Genomic DNA, 22,794 nt, shown 5'->3' on the forward strand with positions numbered 1-22,794 from the left:
TGGCACAAAAAGGTACACATGGATTAATGGAACAGAAGAGAAAACCTAGAAATATACCCACATATCTATCATCAATTAATCTTTAACAAAGGAGGCAAGAATATACAATGGGGAAAAGACAGAGCAGCAAGTGGTGTTGGGAAGGTTGGACAGCCACTATAAATGAATGAACTTACAGTATACCTTACACTCTACAGAAAAATAAAGTGAACATGGGTTAAAGACTTAAACACAAGGCATGACACCATAAAACTCCTTGAAGAGAACATAGGCAAAACATTCCTGACATAAGTCATACCACTGTTTTCTTAGGTCTGTCTTTCAAGACAATAGAAATGAAAACAAAAATAAACAAATGAGACCTGATCAAACTTACAAGCTTTTGCATAGCAAAGGAACCCATAAACAAAATGAAAAGACACCTACAGAATGGGCAAAAATATTTGAAAATGATGGAACTAATAGAGGTTAATATCCAAAATGTACAAACAGCTCATATAACTCAATAACAAAAACAACAAAACAAACAACCTAATCAAACAGTGGGCAGAAGCCCTTAATAGGCATTTTTCCAAAGAAGATATACAGATGACCAACAGGCACCTAAAAGAGATGCTCAAAATCATTAATTATTAGAGAAAACCACAAATCAAATCATGGTGAGATATCACCTCACACTGGTCAGAATGGCCATCACCAAAAATTCTACAAATAAAAAAATGTTAGCAAGGGTGTGGAGAAAAGGGAACCCTCCCACACTGTTGTAAGAATATAAATTGGTGCAGCTACTTTGGAGGACAGTAGGAAGGTTCTTCAAAAAACTAAAAGTAGTGTCCACGTGATCCAGCAATCCCATTTCTGAGCATATATCTGGAGAAAACTCTAATTCAAAAAGCTTTTGCACAGCAAAGGAAACTATAAACCAAATGAAAAGACAACCCACAGAATAGGAGAAAATATCTGCAAATGAAGCAACCTACAGAGATTAATCTCCAAAATATACAAACATCCCATGTCAAAAAAAAAAAAAAACCCACAAACAATCCAATCAAAAAATGAGCAGAAGATCTAAACAGACATTTCTCCAAAGAAGACATAAAGATGGCTAAAAAGCACATGCAAAGATGCTCAACATCTCTAATTATTAGAGAAATGCAAATCAAAACCACGCACACTGGTCAGAATGGCCCTCATCAAAAATCTGTAAGCAATAGATATTAGACAGGGGGTGAAGGAAACGGAATCCCCCTACACTGTTCATAGAAATAAACTGGTGCAGCCATTAGGGAGAACAGTATGAAGGTTCCTTAAAAAGCTAAAAAGATAGCTACCATATGACCTAGTAATCCCACTCCTGGGTATATATCCAAAAAAAACTATAATTCAAAAAGATACATGCATCCCAGTGTTCATTGCAGCACTTTTTACAATGACCAGAACATGGAAGCAACCTAAATGTCCATCAACAGAGGAATGGATAATGAAGATGTGGTACACATATACACTTGAATATTTCTCAGCCATAAAAAATGAAATAGTGTCATTGGTACAACATGAATGGACCTAGAGATTGTCATACTGAGTGAGGTAAGTCAGACAGAGAAGGACAAATATTGTATAATATCACTTGTATGTAGAATCTAAAAAAAAATGGTATAAATGAACTTACCTACAAAACTGAAACAGAGCTACAGATTTAAGAAACAAGTTTATGGTTACCTGAGGGGAAAGGGGGAGAGGGATAAATTGGAAGACTGAGATTGACATATACACTCTACTATATATAAAATAGGTAACTAATAAGGACCTACTATGGGTTTCCCAGGTGGTTCAGTGAGTAAAGAATCCACCTGCAATGCAGGAGACATGGGTTCAATCCCTGGGTCAGGAAGATCCCCTGGAGGAGGGCATGGCAACCCACTCCAGTATTCTTGCCTGGAGAATCCCATGGACAGAGGAGCCTGGTGGGCTGTGGGCTACAGTCCACGGAGTTGCAAAGAGTCTGACACGACTGAAGTGACTGAGCATGCATGCAAGGACCTACTATATAACACAGAGAACTCTACTCAATACTCTAATGACACAATGGAATATTATTCAGCCATTAAAAAGAATGCATTTGAATCACTTCTAATGAGGTGGATGAAACTGGAGCCTATTATACAGAGTGAAGGAAGTGGCTCAGAGGCTAAAGCATCTGCCTGAAATGTGGGAGACCCAGGTTCGATCCCTGGGTCGGGAAGATCCCCTGGAGGAGGAAATGGCAACCCACTCCCTACTCTTGCCTGGAGAATCCCATGGAGGGAGGAGCCTGGTAGGCTACAATCCATGGGGATATGACTGAGCGACTTCACTTTCACTTTTCACTTTTTTCTATGCATATATTTGGAATTTAGAAAGATGGTAACAATGACCCTATTTGCGAGACAGCAAAAGAGACACAGATGTAAAGAACAGTCTGTTGGACTCTGTGGGAGAAGGTGAGGGTGGGATGATTTGAGAGAATAGCATTGAAACATGTATATTATCATATATGAAACAGATCGCCAGTCAAGGTTTGATAAATGAGACAGGGTGTTCAGGGCTGGTGCACTGGGATGACCCAGAGGGATGGGATGGGAAGGTGGGGGGCGGGGTTCAGGATGAGGAACACATGTATATATATCAGCTCTTTCTTAGATTTTCCCATATTCGTCATTACAGAGTATTTTTTGTTTTTAATTAATTTATTTATTTTAATTGGAGGCTAATTAATTTACAATATTGTAGTGGGTTTTGCCATATATTGACATGTCAGCCATGGGTGTACATGTGTTCCCCATCCTGAACTATAACCTGCCAGTCTCCTCTGTCCATGGAATTCTTCAGGCAAGAATACTGGAGTGGGTTGCCATTTCCTTCTCCAGGGGATCTTCCTGACCCAGGGATCCAACTCGCATCTCTTAAGTCTCCTAGCAATGGAAGGTGAGTTCCTTACCACTAGTGCCACATGGAAAGCCCTGTCATCAATGAAGGAGATGTAGATGTTTTTCTGAAATTCCCTTGCTTTCCTCTATGATCCAATGAATGTTGGCAATTTGATCTCTGGTTCCTCTACCTTTTCATCTGTCTCTCACCAAAAGTGAAACTGACCTACAGTTTTATGTGCTCAACTGGTCCTATTTAGGAAGAAGGTTATGCTAGGCATTTTAAATAAGTTGAGACATCTTACTCTGTGTGCCAGAACTATTAAAATAATAATGGAGTACAATCTGTTGCTTGAAGGTTCTTTAAAAGTAGCTATGAAACCATCTAGGCCTCATGCATTTTTAGAGGTAGCTCTTTAACTAGCGAGAATATTAGTGGTTATTACAGATTCAAATCTGCTGCCAGATTCAGGAGACACATAGCTTTAACAGTGTTTACTTAGTTCTTCCTGGCCTGGGAAGATCCCCTGGAGGAGGAAATGGCAACCCACTCTTATTTTCTTGCCTGGAGAATCCCGTGGACAGAGGAGCCTGCTGGGCTACCATCCATGGTGTCGCAGGGTCTGTCACAACTGAGCACACATGAGCGTCTTCACCAGTCCAGAGCAGTCTCCCAGACCAAGGTTCACAGCATGTGAGACACCACAATGTCCTCAGTGAGTGACTTTAACTCTGAGGTTTCCAAAGAGGAGCCAGATGACAGGCAGGCTTAGATCAGGAATGATATTAATCCATTACTCACTCTAGTGGTCCTGCCAAGGACTTGTAATCTTTTCTTGAAACAATTTTATATCATCCTAGAGAATTATGCATTTCATCTATATTTTCAAATTTATTGGCAAAAGTTGGTTTTGCCAAAGGAATGCCTCTTTAATAATATTATAAGAAATGCAGCTGTCCTGGTTTTATTGGTCATATATTGATTTCCCCCATCCCTTCCACCTCAGAAACTTCTGCCTTTGTCTTTATTAATTCTTACATCTACTTTCTTTGAAATAAGCTTTCCTCTTAATTCTTGAGTTAAATGCTTGGCTTATTTTCTGTCCTGTTTTCTAAAAATGAATAAAATATCAGATCATTTTATTCTTAGTACTACTTATACTGTATCCTTAAAAGCATATGCTTGTTTTGTGAATTTCTGAATGGATTAAGAAAAAAATTAAAATAAATGTTATTTGTAAGCGTATTTCATTTACAGAAATGTTTTTGCTACTTTATGAATTAATTGCAATGGATTTAGAATGTTATATTGTGATTTCTACTCTTTACTTAGCCAAATTTTATAATAAGCCAAGGTGGTTAATTGCTTGAATCATTTATAGCCTTACTTTTAGTTTTCTTCGATTTTCTAGTTCCCAAGAAAAATATGTTAAAATTAGACTGATTGATTTTGTCTGTTTTTCAGTTCTAAAAGTGTTGATTTCATATATTTTGGCATACTGTCTACATAAGCATTTGACTTATATTGGTGACATATACTTCTTATCAATATCAAATTTATGTCTTTGCCTCTAATATTTATATTCTTGTGTTAGTATTAGCATTGAACAAAATATCTGCTTAGTTTTTATTTGCCTGATACATTTTTACAACCTTTTAATTTTTTTGCATCATTTTAAGGTGTCTTTTTCCATCTTTTTTCTTCTTTATAATCTGTTTCAGAAGTCCTTTCATAAAGATCGCATTAACTTCTACAACCATATTATCCTTAAGTATTTTTTTTTTTTTTTTTGCTTTATTCATTTTAAATTGGAGGATAACTGCTTTACAATGTTGTGGTTGTTTTTTCTGCTTTTTTGTTTTTATTAATAAGTTATAAGTATACACATAGCCCCTCCCTCTTGAGCCTTCTTCCCACCCCTTCCTAATCCCACCCCTCTAAGTCTTCATAGAGCATTGAACCGAGCTCCCTGGGCTATACAGCAGCTTCCCACTAGCTGTCTATATTACACATGGTCAGGCATATATGTCTATGCTACTCTCTCAATTCATCCCACTCTCTCCTTTCCCAGCTGTATCCATACTTTTGTTTTTTCTTCACTACTGTCCTCCAAAACTGAGAAATAAAACAGACATACACATCCTTCAGAATCTCAGCAGCATGGGGTAAACTAAGTCATATCTCTGAAATGATCTACATTGTCTGAATCTATATTTAATCATTTTCCCTTAGCAATTTCCTAAGCATTCTATTTTTTAATATCACTTGATTGCCTTCAAGGAAATAATCAATAAATGTCTTAGCCTCCATCCTCTAGAAAACAGAGCTAAAGTCAGAGATTAATCTTTAGCTTATGACATCTAATGGAAGGTGCAAGGCCAGAGCAGTATAATTGAAGGAAAAAAGAGAAGTGAGGTAAGCAAAGACTCACGGTTACTGTATGGCCATCATTTGCAGTGTACCATGAAGAAATATCTGCTGCCTTAACAGACATAATCCAAATTTTTCTGTAAAGTTCACACTGAGAAAATGTACTTTTGAATAGTCTGTGCACAAATTGTTATTTGCCCTGGTCTCTCCTGTTTCCATGTGGTATAAGCTCATGCTGTGGTAAGGGAGTCTTCTCACACTCTTCCAGGCTGTACCTACCTGCCCCCACACAGGCAACAAGCAGGCCAGTTCGCAAGCTCTGTGGTGTGACATCACCTCCAAGTCCAGAAGTGAAGGAATGACAATGAGAAAGAAGGCCCTATTGCATCTCAGTTCTTCTTAATTTACATCTAAAATAAACCATGTCCCTTCTGTTTTGGAATGTCTCCAGATTCACTGTATGATATTTTTTAAAAGACCCCTAAATTGTAGGACTTCATCAGCATACTAATAATCAGATTTCATTGAATATAGCCCAGAGTTACTATTTTAGATCCTAGAATTAGTGTTTTCTATAATCACAAATTTTGTTTGCTCACATTCAGCGTGGACTAACCCTCAGAAGTATTTACTACAGCTTCCAAGTAAATTATTCTCCATCCTGTATTCATGATGATGGTTTAAGTTTCTAAGTTACCAACTGTGATAGGATTCTATTGAATTTCATAATATACATATAGAGAAACTTTAAAACTTTGTTCAAAGGTATTTTGTGCTTTTGATCCTAGAGTGCCTAAGATTTTTCCCAAGTTTCCCAGGAGCAGACCCCAAGATAAGAACTCATGACATGTGACTTATTAAGAAAATGCTCTTTGCACAAAACAGTAAGGAAATGGGATCACAAGTCAGAGACTGTCATCACAGGGAAGAAACCAAATCAGGGAACACTGATGGCAGCAGCACTATAAAAACCCAGATCACTTGCTTCAAATCAGGGCAAATACTGAGGAATAACTGACTAAGCAAAGCCCTTCCTAGGGGTGAGAGACTCGACTCCCAGGTATTCCTGAGGTTCTACTCCTGCATTCTGGGCGCTAGCAAATGGCAGCTCTCTGAATGACAGCTGCAGACACAGGCTGTTGGAATCAAGGGCTCACTCCTCCTGATTTGGTCAACATCCCTAGCTGGTGCTTTTCAAGTGACAGGAAATAAATATTTTTAAGAGAAAATATCTTATTTCTTTTTAAGTAATTGGTGAGGCACACCACGACCTCCAAGATGACAGAATTGATCTAGTCCTACATTCCCACAAAGTCTATCTCATTGCCCCAGTGGAACTGTTTTTCCAGTCCCTCTCTTATTTAGGCCCTCAAATAAATAAGCCAATTAACCACCTCCTTCCCCACAAGCCAGTAAAATTTGACTGTCACAAAGGTCTGGATCTTCATGTAGACAAAAGCCTTCCATGCCTCAGAATTGATTCATCCTCCCAAGGGGGACTAAGATGACCCTGGCCTCTCTCATGATCCTAAGATGAAATATTCATGGGTGGATTAGGACTTCAAAGATGAGGAACTCTGCTTAGCCAGGAGAAAATATTCAAGATTTAGGGTTGGCTTTAAATGCACAAGTCACAAAATCTGGATTAAAGAACAAAAGACTAATTAAGCCATTCATAGCTGATTCCCTCTGGAATTTTCCTCAGAATAGAAATTTTCACCAGCAGAGCCATACATTGTGTGTGTGTGTGTGGTGTGTGTGGGTGGGTGGGTGGGGGCTGTGTGTGTGTGTGTGTATGTGACTATGCAACTTCATTCAGCAAAAGCTATCTTGGGGGCTGAAACCTGTGCTCTCATTACACTGCATGTGAAGCTGAATTTTCTTCCAGCCTCAGTGTTGGTTGACTCCTAGGGACCAGCATCAGAGGGGCCATAGAGGTGTAAGTTCAGTTCAGTTCAGTCGCTCAGTAGAGTCCAACTCTTTGCAACCCCATGAATCGCAGCACACCAGGCCTCCCTGCCCATCACCAACTCCCGGAGTTCACTCAGACTCAGGTCCATAGAGTCAGTGACGCCATCCAGCCATCTCATCCTCTGTCGTCCCCTTCTCCTCCTGCCCCCAATCCCTCCCAGCATCAGAGTCTTTTCCAATGAGTCAACTCTTCGCATGAGGGGGCCAAAGTACTGGAGTTTCAGCTTTAGCATCATTCCTTCCAAAGAAATCCCAGGGCTGATCTCCTTCAGAATGGACTGGTTGGATCTCCTTGCAGTCCAAGGGACCTTCAAGAATCTTCTCCAACACCACAGTTCAAAAGCATCAATTCTTCAGTGCTTAGCCTTCTTCACAGTCCAACTCTCACATCCATACATGACCACAGGAAAAACCATAGCCTTGACTAGACGGACCTTAGTTGGCAAGGTAATGTCTCTGCTTTTGAATATGCTATCTAGGTTGGTCATAACTTTTCTTCCAAGGAGTAAGCGTCTTTTAATTTCATGGCTGCAATCAACATCTGCAGTGATTTTGGAGGCCAAAAAAATAAAGTCTGACACTGTTTCCACTGTTTCCCCATCTATTTCCCATGAAGTGATGGGACCGGATGCCATGATCTTTGTTTTCTGAATATTGAGCTTTAAGCCAACTTTTTCACTCTCCACTTTCACTTTCATCAAGAGGCTCTTCAGTTCTTCTTCACTTTCTGCCATAGAGGTGTAAACTAGCTCCAAAAGTTGAAGGAGAAAAGAGTTTCATATGAGAAGTACTTGAAAGTGAATGAGATTGACTTGAGAACATGTGTCAGTTCCATTCCAAAGAAATGAGGCAGTCTGTTTCCCTTAGTTGGTCAACGAGGAGCTAGAGCCGTAGTGAAAGAAAAGCTATTCCACACTGCCACTGACTCCCCTGGAAGCAGTAGACTGTTCCTAAAGACAACTGAACTCCCAACCCCCTAAACTGGATGTGGAAGTTAAATGTCACCTTACATTAATAGCCAAAGAATCTAACCTACAACAAAGGTTAGCACACTGCGAGCCTATCAGAAAGGGATATTGGGATCAATGTCTGTGGAAAGGAAGGGACAGGATTGGCAGAGGTAGAAGCTGAGCAGATATGCCATTGTAACAATATTTTGGCTGAAACTGTGAGGCTTTCTGAATACAGGATGATTCAAAGCTATCCTGAATTGGAGAGAGAAATTCAAACCTTTATACCTCTATGTGGTTGAGTCTTGAACACAGGCCACCCCAAGAAGAGTGTCTGGTAGCTTGTTTCAGCTGAGACAATTTCAGACAATTTCCAGCTGAGGGCTGACGTCTTCCCACAACTCCCCAACCAGCTAAGCTAACAAATGTTTTGTTCCTGTAGTTGGATTTGGACAACACATCATAGCATCCACTACATACATCTTACCAGCTAGTCCCATAACCGTAGCTAATCTACAAGACAGACAAACAACCCTGGGCCTATGGGAATAGTTTAAGTGATGTAAATAAGCCAGATTAATCAATTCCACAGAAATACTGGTTTTATGTGGTTGATCTGCATGGCATCTACATCATGCCATCCTTTCAGCATGAGTCCCAACTTGAAAAATGCTTCCCTTAAATAAGTGAATGTAAACTGTTCACATGACCAGAGAGAAAAGTCATGCTCATCCAGCTGACATCACTACATCCTTCTTCCCTCTACCTATTATTCTGTTACCGCCTTTCTTGGGATTCTTTTCTAGGACCTTCACCCTGTATAAAGAAACTCAGCAAAACTGGAAAATTGACAACCAGTAAATATAATTCTCAAAACACCTTAATTTCTCATTCAATTAGGATATATGCTAAGTTGCTTTAGTCATGTCTGACTCTTTGCACACCTATGGACTGTAGCCTGCCACACTCCTCTGTTCATGGGATTCTCCAGGCAAGAATACTGGAGTGGGTTGCCATGCCCTCCTCCAGGGGATCTTCCCAGCCCAGGGATCTACTCTCTAGCAAAGCCTCAACAATGAGGAGTTAAGAACCAGCAGACAGGAAGAACTCTAAAGCCTACTGAATTTTATTTGGCGGGTACAGATTGATGGAACTTGTAGAATATAATGGAAATGATCCTCAGCACCTTCCTCTAACTTCAAGGCCACCAACAAATTCACTTTCATGGAGCTTCACCTCATGCCTTGCTGGATTCAGGGTAAACTAGTAATAATTGGTCAGCTTCCTAAGAGGATAGTTTCCAGAATGTGTTTGAGTAGTCAGATACAAACAATTCCAGGAGCAGATAGAAAAATAGACTAAGTAGTGATCTTTTTAAGCCTTAATCATATTGTTAAGGGATCTCAAGAAGAACAGAAACCTCCATGGCCAAAAGATTAGAGCAAAGAATTCAAGATTTTCAGTGCTTTTGACACAAGCTACAAAAGTGGGACGTTCTGAGTTTTAAGCAATGATGTGGTGGTCATGCATTCACGGATCCCTTTTGAATCTCTCTATCTAGCATTTGGAAACCCAATTACCAGCCTTTAGATTCTTCTCACTACGAAGAAACGAGAGTTGGTTCAAACTCTGATAAGACGGAAGGTGTAACTCTAGTGCAATAAGAGTGATATGAATAGAGAAGGAAGGAAATCACATAAAAGGGGGATGTTACCAAACTGACAACAATTTCATGGTAAAGTAGAGCCAGTTGTTGAGTCCACTGGCAAATCTTCCAGGCAGACCACGTGGAACAAACCACCCAGCCTCAAAATGAGCCTGTGAATCACAAACTAGAGACAGAAGAAAGGCAACTGAAAAATCCCCCCTTTCCTCCCTCTAATGAAGATCACAGGGTGACGACTACACCTGCCTGCACGTTTCCCAGCTGCTCGGGAAGGCACTGCAGGAGCTAGATTCACGCCCCCTCAGCATCGTGCTGCTTCAAATCCAGAAATGGTGTGAAGAGTCGGTCTTTGTGGACTGGGCTGAGTTGGATCTAGATGCTCACACCACACCGGCTCTCACTAAGAAGGTGCCGTGGGGCTGTGCCAAATCCTGGCCCTCATTCTGGAGGAAGTTGAGACAGCCCCTGGCTTTAGGAGATGAAAGAATAGCAAAGGCTTCTAAGCACAGTGGCTCCTAGTCATCCTACTGAGCACGTGCCAATGCCTGAGGTGTCTTGGTGTCTTGGTGTTACCAAGAAAATACTGGGAAGACTAAAAACCCATTCAGTATAGCCACAAATTTCGATACTTCCACAAAATATAGAATTTACAGCTGCCCGCAGTGAAGTCAGACACCAACCTTCTGAAGCCCCAGCAGACGATATGGCCCTCCCCCTTTCTATACCCGAGGCCTCAAGTGCAGCAGCAGCTGAGCTGTAAGGGCAGCCACCTGGCCACCCAGTTATGCCATCTTGGAACTCTCAGACTGGAAAGATGATCTTAAATGCCATTCAGCTAATGAACACCTACAACAAAGACTAAAATGTAAGTGACAGAACCTGATTATAGAATCAAGAAATCTGCCCAGAGAGTGACATTTAACAATCATATTTAAACATATTTCAAGTAAAAATTTTCATGAGACAGTTAAGGTCGGTTTGTAAATTATACAAAGAATTTATACTAAATTGAACTCTATATGGATAAGGGTCATATATAATTTTATAAAGAAAGAAATTTTGAAGTAACTTCAAGCTAGAAATTCCTTTTGAAAAACTTCCTAAAATTCTTACACGTGAGTATGTCCTGGTAGGAGAATCAGTATTTCTATAAAAGTATAGTCTCATGTCTTTGAAATGACACTTCCTAAAAATGAGTCTGCTTTTTTTCTTGAATACTTAATATTCCTTTGCTTTGTTTTTCACAACGTAATTAAACTATGCATATTCTAGAACAGTGTATTCTACTAGGACACTGGGATGATGCTTAAATTACTGGCTTTTGATAAACTATTGCTGCAGATGGGGAAGCAGCAGGAACAAAATTCTAGTGCGTGCTTATGTGAGTATATTTTGCTTCTGCCAATTTTTATGTTAACCATGCAGGAACTGAGGGTGCCATTTTGCTGCACTGCCCTGTACTGCTCTGACTACATGAAGCAATGTGGGTTAAAAAGAAAAAACTGTAACCCATATTACTCCCTGACATTACACTATAGCAATACCTTGGATCATCTCTTGTGAGTGCCACAGTTAGTGATACAATAATAATTGCCATTTTTGCTACAATGCTGCCAAGAATCCCTGAGTACTATAGTCAACATCATAAATAAACCACGATGGAAATAAATGCACAGCACAACTAGGTTCAGATATCGGAGCAAGTTTCCACATCTAATCCTCCCAGGATTTAGCCCATTCCACCTCTTAGCTAATGCTATAGCATCACACAGTAAGGGTTCCCTATACAGGAATATTGAAAACAGTTCTAAATAATGTTCAGTTACTATTAAGCTTTCTGGTGAAATTTTCTCTAGTACTTCGTTGAAAAATCAGAATAGCAGGGCACTAACAAGAAGATACCTCTAGTTGAGTTAAACCACAGGGTTTAGAAAATAATCTCAAAGGATATGGGGAAAAATACCATCTCTTCCCTCATGATAAACTTTCTAGGGCACATGGTTTATTTAAAACTTGGTGGCCTAAGTAACTGGATCATTTACTGAAGATTGTTGTAGGCAATCCTCAGAGTAGGAGTGGACCCCACCATCACCCCAGATTTGATCTGCAATTTGAGACTGATTATACCACACACAAACCAAGAGGGTATGAAAAACTCTATTACTCACACACTGAGGCCTTCTGGAGAGAGCCATGCAAGCCCCTGCTGCTGCTAAGTCGCTTCAGTCGTGTTCGACTCTGTGCAACCCCATAGACGGCAGCCCACCAGGCTCTTCTGTCCCTGGGATTTTCCAGGCAAGAACACTGGAGTGGACTGCCATTTCCTTCCCCAATGCATGAAAGTGAAAAGTGAAAATGAAGTCACTCGGTCATGCTGACTCTTAGCGACCCCGTGGACTGCAGCCTACCAGGCTCCTCTGTCCATGGGATTTTCCAGGCAAGAGTACTGGAGTGGGTTGCCATTGCCTTCTCCAATGCAAGCCCCTAAGCAGATCCAAAAACGGCTTGATACAGGCAGGCAGGGTGGGTTACACTGGTTAGAGGGTGGGGTTGGTGGGAGGGTTTCCATGCACAGGGTGGGATTTGTGTGCTTTGAATTTCCTGCCAGCACCAAAGAAGGAAGTGGGTGGATTATCTTGTCTGGATATAGGGCAAGAGGCAAGAGGATGGATAACGAAGTTTGAAAGCTGTCAGCAGTCAAACATCATAAATGGAGTAAGATTCTTGATTACAATTTACTCTTCTGTTTGATGACTGAAATGTGCCCTGTTTCATCTAATTGAATTTGAACTTAAATAGCCATTATTGGCACTCAGTGAGGCACTGTAGCCTGAGGTCTTAAGAAGATGCAGTTTATATTACCACCTCCTTCAAACACCCAGCATTGGATATTTCAGGAAGTGAAATGTGTTCCTTGGTCACCATTGGTAATATTATATTGATATTATGTAGAATTTCAAAGGAAATAAGAAATGACTTGATGAAGCCTTATATTGTGATTTTATGTAGACACATGTATAAGCTTGATTTCTATTGAGGGGGCAGTATATGTCTGAGGCAAGATAGCCCTAGCTTTTTACCCAAAGGGGAAACTTTGGCTAAGGAATTGTTGCTCCTGCCATTGGCCAGACAGATGGCCTGACCATTGGCAATGGCCCAAGCATCTGTAATAATGTACAGATGAAGCTGATTTTTAGCTAACATATCCAGTGAGAGATGACAGCCTGAAGTTTAGCCAATGTGCTGACCCTTGGGTCCTATTCTTTATCAGAGATGGCCCAGTTAAGGGGTAAAAAAGCAGCAGCTCAACAGTGAGCTACTTTACACGTGATGGTGCCACTGTCTTGTCTAAAGTATATGAACTTCCTCTGCCATTCACTCTGTTGATCTCAGGGAATTCCCCAAGTATCCAAGGAGTGAGGGAGAGGGTGTCCTTCTCCAATGCTGTGACATCTGGCAAAGGACTGAGGACAGGGTAGGCTACCACTCTTGTGGGTACAAGTCTGTCTCAATCCCATAGGTGCCATGTCCATTTTCACAAGGAATCTTCAGTGCCCATGCTAGCGTTGGAAGGTTGCTGCTCCCACAGCCCAAGACAAAATGAGAAGCTGAGAACAGAGAGTCATGGGCTTAGGACCTGTGTGAGAGTCTCCATTTCCAGGAGAATCCAGCATATGATCAGCAATTTCCACTTTAATGGTGTATAATATGGGGCCAAGGGATGCATTTTCTGTACCAGAAATCCATGGACAACTTATGGGCATCACGGGTGGTCCAGAGACCCCAGGAGTCATGAGGGGAGCCTGATGGATCTACTGTGTGGGAGTCTCTAGGAAAGTGTCAGTGCCTTTAGCTATTCTGGATGAGCCAAATTGGGATTAACAGCATAAACTGACAAAGAAAAATTGTGAATGAGGAATATGTTGCCTGCAGAACCCCAAAGGGCTGAAAGATACTGGGTTTGTTTTAAAGTTGTGGGGTGCTGAGAAGGTCAATAGTTCTTTGACAGTCTCAAAGATTCAGTGTTCCTCAGCTTGACAAATTATCAGGAATGTAACCGAGATGGTGGGACTTTGTACTATGTGTGGGCCAGTGGGCAGTTACCTTTGTGAGCTTTTCTGTGATGATTTGTATGTCCTAAAAGAGAGGACCAAACACCTCCTCAGATGAGGATGTACAATGTGTATTTACACTCCCGAGAAAGTTGAACATGCTCAGGATCTTGCCTACAAAGACTGTGTGCAATAGCAAAGCTGATGAAGTTCTCTATAAGGAGGTAGGCGAAGATACTTCTTTTGTTCCTTTAAAGGTGAAGGCAATATGCTTCTGAGAGTCTGCTGAAATAGACATTGGATAAAGCACATTAGCCATATCTATGACTACAAAGTATTTACCAGATTGGATGGAGTCATTCATTGTATAATAATGGAGAGAGACCTTAATGGGTAGTTCCCTGACCTTAAGATTGTGGTAATCCACTTTGAGATGCTATTTCTCCTTACCAAGTTTAAGAACAGGCCAGAATGAACTGATAAATGGAGAAGGTACAGAGAGAGCCCTCAGAATTCTGGTGTCATTCCTCCTGTTTGTCCCTCTTTTAAAACCAAGAGTTAGACATTCATCCACAAACAAAATTCCTTTGTAGATTGCTACAAAGGAATTCTGGGATCCAGCACTGTACAGTAAAGGACCCAGGAGGACTCTCACCCCCCAGGTATCCAGTGATAGGCAGACAGGCATACTATAGGCTGTGGAACCCATGGAGTGGTGAACCTGCTCCAACTCCTTTGCAATGGTCAGAGAAACACCTAGAAAGTACAGACCTGAACAGGTACCCACAGACAAGAAACTGAGGAAATACAGTTTTCCAGAGGAGAGAACACATCCTCTCATTAAAGACGGAAAAAAAAAGTTTGGATGTAGACAAAACAGCAAGAAGAACTTTATCAGTAATGGCAACCCACTCCAGTATTCTTGCCTAAAAAACTCCATGGACAGAGGAGCCTGGTGGGCTACAGTCTATGGTGTCACAAAGAGTCAGACACGACTAAGTGACTAAGCACACACACACATATGCACACCCAACTCCCAAGGCAACAAAGGATGGGGCTGAAAAATCAACCTCTCTCCCTCAGGGGAAAAGGAGAGCAGTGAATGAGTGCCTAGCTACCTCAGTTGTGTGGGATACACTCTAGAGGCAGAACCATGACTGGGAGATCAGGAAATAGGAATATCAAAGGGCATTAGAGGCACTTGGCTTTTGCTAGCTGCACTCAGCAGGAAGCCCACAAGTACTACAGCTCATGATCCCCCTACTGGTCTGCAGGTACCTGCAACACCCTGAGTGCAAAGCCCACACCTCCCAGACTCTGCAGCTTTTTTGTGCAGAAGCAACAGTAAGCTCTGGTAGACAGGGAAAGCACTCAGAAGATGGGCCAAGGGTGGCATGCAAGGGAGAGACCACAAAATTGAGTTATGGTGCCACCTTATGGAAAACAAATGGAGGCTTCCAGTAGCTATCCTGGTCAGTTGTAAGAACCAGAGAAGATATAAAGCTTAAGAATTCTGCCACAAGAAAAAGCAAGAAGAGAGGAACAGGTGTACTCATACAAAGGCAGAGAAAAGACCCAGATAATAACACACCAACAGACCAGTCATCCAAAGGCAAGTAGCAGTGTTTTATGGAGGTGTCTGCTATTTCAAATGTGAAAACAGCAATACAAAACTGCAAAGAATATGAAAAAGCAAGAAAACATGCCATCACTAAAAGATAATAATTTTATACTAATCAAGATCAAAGGAATGAAATTTTGTGAACTAGATGTAAAAGAGTTTAGAATAACCATTCTGAATGAGCCATAAGAAAATTCAGGAACATGAATTCAAGACAAAAGCAAAAAATCTCATTCAAAATGAGAATTTTTCCAATGAGATAGAATACATTTTTAAAAAGAATCAAGCAGAAATTCTAGAGCTGAGTCAATAAATGATATTAAAAATGCAACAGAGACCATCTGCAGTAGAGGAGAGCAAATGGAACACAAAATAAGTGAGTTGGGAGATAGAAATTTTGAAATAACTCAATGGAAAGCAAAGAGAAAAAAAAGGAAAGGAAAAAAGCCACATGATTTATGGGATCCCATCAAACGAATAGAATATTTGGAACTGAGAAGGCAAAGGGGACAGAAAGTTTAAGAAGTAATAATTAAGAATGTCCCTAATCTGGGGAGAGAACTGGATATTCAAATTCATGATGTAACAGAGGACACCATTATCTCAAAGCAAAAAAAAAAAAAAAAATCCAAAACATGTTATAATAAAATTGTCAAAAATCAAAGTAAATTAAGAATTATAAAAAGCAGTCAGGGGAAAATAAATGATTGTACCTTCAATGAACCCCCATCTCGGCTATTTGTGACTTTCTTAGTGTTAAAATATTTAACTGCCAGCAAAGAATATCCTATCCAGCAAATTCATCCTACAGTTTTAAAAGAAAAATAAAGACTTTTTCTAGACAATCAAAAGCTGAGGAAGCTCAACATCACTAAATCTACCTTGCAAGAAATGCTGAAAGGAGTTTTTCAAGTTGAAATGAAGAAACACTGTGACATAAAAACATACAAAAGAATACAACATAATGGTAAAGGTAAATATACAGTCAAAGTTAGTCAATTCCTATTCTGTAATAGGATGGCATGTTAGCCACTAAACAATAGTATACACGTCAAAAGAACATTTAAAAACAGTTACAGCTATTACAATTTGTTAACAAATGCACAATACAAAACAGGTCAATAGTCACATCAAAAGTATAGAAGGGCAGGAGTAAAGGGTAAAACTTTTGAAGACAACTGAAGCTTATCAGCTTAAAATGGACTGCTTTGTCTATGAGATACCTTATATAAGATTCATGATAACCGCAAACTAAAAACCTAAAATAGATGCACAAAAGATAAAGACAGGGTGAGACACCACACCACACCAAATAGAAAACCATGAATTTACAAAGGTAGGCAGAAACAGAAGGGGAAAAAAAATGATGAAAACACAAAATAGGCAGAAAATAGTTAACACAATGGCTGCTGCTGCTGCTAAGTCACTTCAGTCGTGTCCGACTCTGTGCAACCCCATAGACAGCAGCCCACCAGGCTCCCCCGTCCCTGCGATTCTCCAGGCAAGAACACTGGAGTGGGTTGCCATTTCCTTCTCCAAAGCATGAAAGTGAAAAGTGAAAGTGAAGTCACTCAGTTGTGTCCGACTCTTGGCGACCCCATGGATTGCAGCCTACCAGGCTCCTCCGTCCATGGGATTTTCCAGGCAAGAGTACTGGAGTGGGGTGCTTAGTAAGTAATTCCTTACATATCAATAATAATTCAAAATGCAAACATCCTGAATTCAACAATCAAAAGGCACAGTGTGACTGGATGGATAAAAAGTAAGACCCGACTATGATGACTACAGTGACTCACTTCAGCTTTAAAGATACACACAGGCCTAAAGTGAAGGAAAGGAAGAAGATGTTCCCTGCTCGTGGCAAACAAAAGAAAGTGGTATTGGCTATACTTATATCAGACAAAACAGACTTTAAGCCAAAAACAAAAAGAGACAAAGAAAGCCATTATGCAATGATAAAGGGATAAATTCACCAGATGCCACTGTTATCATAAATATACACACATCCACCATCAGAGTACCTAAATATATTAAGCAAATACTAACAGATCTGAAGGGAGAAATAGACAACAATACAATAATAAAAGAGGACTTTAATACTTCACTTTCAGCAGTGGATAGATCATCCAGACAGAAAATCAACAAGGAAATGTTGGACTTGAACCATACATTAAACCAAATTGACCTAACAGACATTTATAGGACATTCCATCAACAGAAGCAGAATATACATTTCTCTCAAGTGCACAAGAAATATTATCCAGGACAGACAATATAAGACAAATACAGGTCTTAGCAAATATAAGAAGATTGAAATCAAACCAAGTATCATTTCCAACCACAATGGTATGAAACTAAAAATCAACACAAGAGGAAAGCTGGAAAATTGACAAATGTGAAACTAATACTTCTGAAGAACCAATGGGTCAAAGAAACAAAAAATATCTTGAAACAAATGAAAATGGAAACACAACATAGGCAATGGGATATTTCAAAAGCAGCTCTAAGAGTCAAGATTAGTCAAAAATGCATAAATTAAGAAAATAAAAGCTCTCAAATAAACAACCTAACTTAACATCTTCAGTTCAGTTCAGTCGCTCAGTCATGTCCGACTCTTTGCAACCCCATGAACCACAGCATGCCAGGCCTCCCTGTCCATCACCAACTCCCGGGGTTTATCCAAACTCATGTCCACTGAGTCAGTGATGCCATTTAACCATCTCATCCTCTGTTGTCCCCTTCTCCTCCTGCCTTCAATCTTTCCCAACATCAGGGTCTTTTCAAACCAGCTCTTCGCATTAGGTGGCCAAAATATTACAGTCTCAGCTTCAACATCAGTCCTTCCAATGAACACTCAGGACTGATTTCCTTTACGATGGACTGGTTGGATCTCCTTGCTGTCCAAGGGACTCTCAAGAGTCTTCTCCAACACCACAGTTCAAAAGCATCAATTCTTCTGCGCTCAGCTTTCTTTATAGTCCAACTCTCACATCCATACACGACTACTGGAAAAACCATAGCCTTGAGTAGACAGACCTTTGTTGACAAAGTAATATCTCTGCTTAACATCTTAAGGAATCAGACAAAAAAAGAACTAAGCCCAAAGCTGGTAGGGGGAAGAAAATAGCAAAGATCAGAGCAAAAATAAATGAAATAAAGTTCAAGAAACAATATAAAAATAAATCTAGGAAATTGTTCTTCAAAAAGAAAACTGATGGAACTTTAGACTATGAAAAAAGAGAAAATTTAAATAAATATATAGGATGTGCAAAAGGAGATATTATAACTGAAATAACAGAAATATAAATGATCATGAGACCACTCTGAACAATTATACATCAATAAATTGGATAACCTAGAAGAAAGAGACAAATTCCTGAAAGTGTAAAACCTTCCAAGACTAAATTTGGATCAAGCCCAGGTCTTCCTCATTGCAGGGGGATTATTTACCATCTGACCCACCAGAAAAGCCCTTCTTTTACCACTTTTTTTGCCCATAAAATCTGTATAGGCCAATAATTAGTAAGAAGATTGTATCAGTAATCAAAAACATCTCAACACAGAAAACTCTAGAACCAGATGGCTTCACTGTATAAATTGTATAAAATACTTTAAAAAGAATAATGCCAATTCTCAAACCTTTCCAAAAATAAAGATGAGGTATCACTCCCTCATTCATTTTACAACTCAGGCATTATTCTAATACCAAAACCAAAAAGGGACACTACAACAAAACTATGGACCAATATTCCTGATAAATATAGATGTAAAAAATTATCAAAATATTAACAAACCAAATTCAACAACACATTAAGTGGATTATACAACATGATCAAGTGGAATTTATGCTCTGGATACCACAATGGTTCAACATGTGCATATCAGTGAATGTCATACACCATATGTTAATAGACTGGAAGATAAATATGATCATCCAAATAGATGCAGGAAAAGCATTTTTCAAAATATATAATTCATTTATTTAAAAATGGAAAGAGGTTTTGAATAGAAATGGAAAATAAATTAGAAATGGAAAAATTGAAACATTTTTCTCAAAAAAGACATTACATGACCAACTGGTACATAAAAACATGTTCAACATCACTAATCATCAGGGAGATGCAAATTTAAACAACAATGTAACACCTCACACCTGTTAGAATGGCTATCATCAAGAAGACAAGTGTTGGTGAAGATGTGGAGTAGAGAGAACCCTTATACACTGTCAGTAGGAATGTAAATTTGTTTAGTCACTATGAAAAACATTATGGAGGTTCCACCCAAAATTAAACATAGGAATGACCATATAATCTAGAAATTCCATTCCATCCCAAGGAAATAAAAATAGGACATCAAAGAGATAGCTATACACCCATGTTTATTGCATAGTTATTCACAATATCCAAGACATTGAAAGAACCTCAGTGTCTTCAACAGATACATCAAAGTAACAGATAAAAAGATCACACACACATATGTGTGCACACGCATGTATGCACACACACACAAACGAATATTACTCAGTGATGTGGAAGAGGAAATTCTACCACTTGCAACTACCTGTATGGACCTTGAGGACATATGATAAATTAGATAAGTCAGACTACACAAAGACAAATACTGTATGACATCACTCATATGTGGACTCTAAAAAACTTAAATTTGTAAAAGCAGGTGGTTATCAGGGGCTGGGAGGTGGGGGACTTGGAGGCGGTGTTTAAGCCTACACCTTGCAACTAGTAGATATGTCCTGGGGATCTGATGTACAGCACAGTAATTACAGACATCAGTCTTGTATTATAAACTTCAAAGTTGCTAAGAGACTAGATCTTAACTGTTCCCACCACAAAAAGAAGACAAAATTATATGATAGAGGTGTTAGCTAACACTACAGTGAAAATCAGATTGCAATATATCAATGTATGAAATCTACATGTTGTAGATGCAATTTTTACTATACTTAACACAATTTTTACTGGGGAAAGAAGGCCCATGGGATCCTGTTTTTGCCAAGTAAAGATTTCACTTAATTTTAACATACTAACTTGTTGGTTCAGAGTGTCCTTGCCCACTGTAGGATAGTTTAGGGCAAACAGGTGGCAGTGAGGAATTAAAGCAAGTTGTGATGATTAAAGTGAGGCATATATGTTTGTTTTCTTTTTTATGTTCAGCAAATGCCCTAAAATTATAGAAGGGAATGTAAGTTTAGTGGGGTTCATAAATACTAATTTGAGTTCCAGTATAGATTTAGGCTATGAAGATTTACCAATTGTTCTATCTTGTAGATATTAAAACTAATTCAGAAACTATGATGTAGAGATGAAAAAGTCAATAGGAATCCTTTTATCTTCTTGTGTAAATTGTTAGTAAATTTTGCATTTTCAGTGGGCTAATATATGAACCTATAATATAGTTCTTTGTTTCCTTTCCTTGTACCCAGGTTGCTAGATATCTTGGAGGGTTCTATATTCTATATTTTGCCATATTTATAAAGTTCTTTCCTGAAAGAGGTTCAAAGTCATTATCATCAAGATTAAGGGCCTCCCCCATAGCAACAGTTGCTTTTCTGAGTTTAATGATCCCAGACTTAAGTCAAGCTTGAATTAACCCCTAGACTATGCCAATGGGGTGTCATCAATATTTCTCTCTTTAACTCTGTGAATGAGGATCTTTGTTGTGACAGAATTACAGGCAGCATCAGCAGCAAAGACATTCTGTAGGAGCCAAGTAAGCCATCTACTTTAGGAGTTATCCTCACCATGCCACACAGTATTTCTTCTTCCACATGACTGAGCACCAGTGGGCCCATACATTGCACAGGGTATCAATCTTTCTCCTTGAGACACACAGCCAGTGACCCCAGAGTAAGATTTTTCCCCTGGAGTCTAACATCAGTCACAGCATACATTAGAGTCAAGTCATAGGATTCAATCATAGACACACCGGTCCAGACCAAAACACACAACCCAGGGCCACTCTAAGAAAGTCCTTGATTTCATATTCCTGATGTATGAGACTTTATTTTTGAAATTTCTAACCTAGATTAAGTGGCCAGTCAACATTTCTTGTAATGGGCACTACCCAATCCCTGCGCCCAACTTGTCCACACCTTGACTTTATGGGTTAGAGAATTCACCTTAGAAATGTGTTTCATTTTATTAGATAACAGACAAAATACTGCAGACAGAGATGGAGCCTAATATCAGGTCAGAGGTTACTGATACTTGAAGGTGTTGACAGGAACACTATGACAGGAAGAATCTAAGATGGCCCAAAGATTCACTGCTCCAAGTATATAATGCCATCTCCTTGAGTGGGGGCAGAAATTATAAATGTGATGGGATTTCAATCCCATAGTTAGGTTAATTACATGGTACAGAAGAAAGGATCTTAACAGATGTAAAAAAGGATCCCTAATAAGTTGACTCTGAATTAATCAAAAGGGAGATAATTCCTAGATGGATTTGCCCTAATTAGGCAAGAACTTTGCAAGCTCTAGAGGTCAGAGATAGAAGAAGAGAGATTCAAAGCAGTCAAGATGTTCTTTCTTTGGCTGTGTAGAAGCAAACTGCCATGTTGTGGAGAGGGCCACATATGAGGGAATAGCTAAGCAGCCTCTAGGAAGTGAAGGCTGCAGTCCTATAACTGAATTCTGCCTTTAACCTGTGAGCTTGAAGAGGAGCCCAAGCCTTAGATGAACTTAGACCAGGCCATCACCTTGATTAGATCCTGAGCAGAGGGTCCAGGAACCCATGCATGGACATATGATCCACAGAAACTAAAATAACAAACCTGTGTTTCTTTAAGCTACTAGGTTTGTACTAATTTGGTATGCAGCACAGAAAAATTAACACAAACACCACATTCGTGTAGAACAACCTTAGGGTCATGCTCACTGTCAGTGTTTATACCTAATCTGTGGCCACACGTAGCTGAAAGCAAATTTGTTTTCTTAAATAAATAGATGGAGAAATATACCATGTTCATGGGTCATAAGAATCAATATAGTGAAAATGAGTATACTACCAAAAGCAATCTATAGATTCAATGCAATCCCTATCAAGCTACCACAGTATTTTTCACAGAGCTAGAACAAATAATTTCACAATTTGTTTGGAAATACAAAAACCCTCGAGTAGCCAAAGCAATTTTGAGAAAGAAGAATGGAACTGGAGGAATCAACCTGCCTGACTTCAGGCACAACTACAAAGCCACAGTCATCAAGACTGTATGGTACTGGCACAAAGACAGAAATAT

The sequence above is a fragment of the Budorcas taxicolor genome, chromosome 10, assembly GCF_023091745.1.
Source record: "Budorcas taxicolor isolate Tak-1 chromosome 10, Takin1.1, whole genome shotgun sequence".
Taxonomy (NCBI): Eukaryota; Metazoa; Chordata; class Mammalia; order Artiodactyla; family Bovidae; genus Budorcas; species Budorcas taxicolor.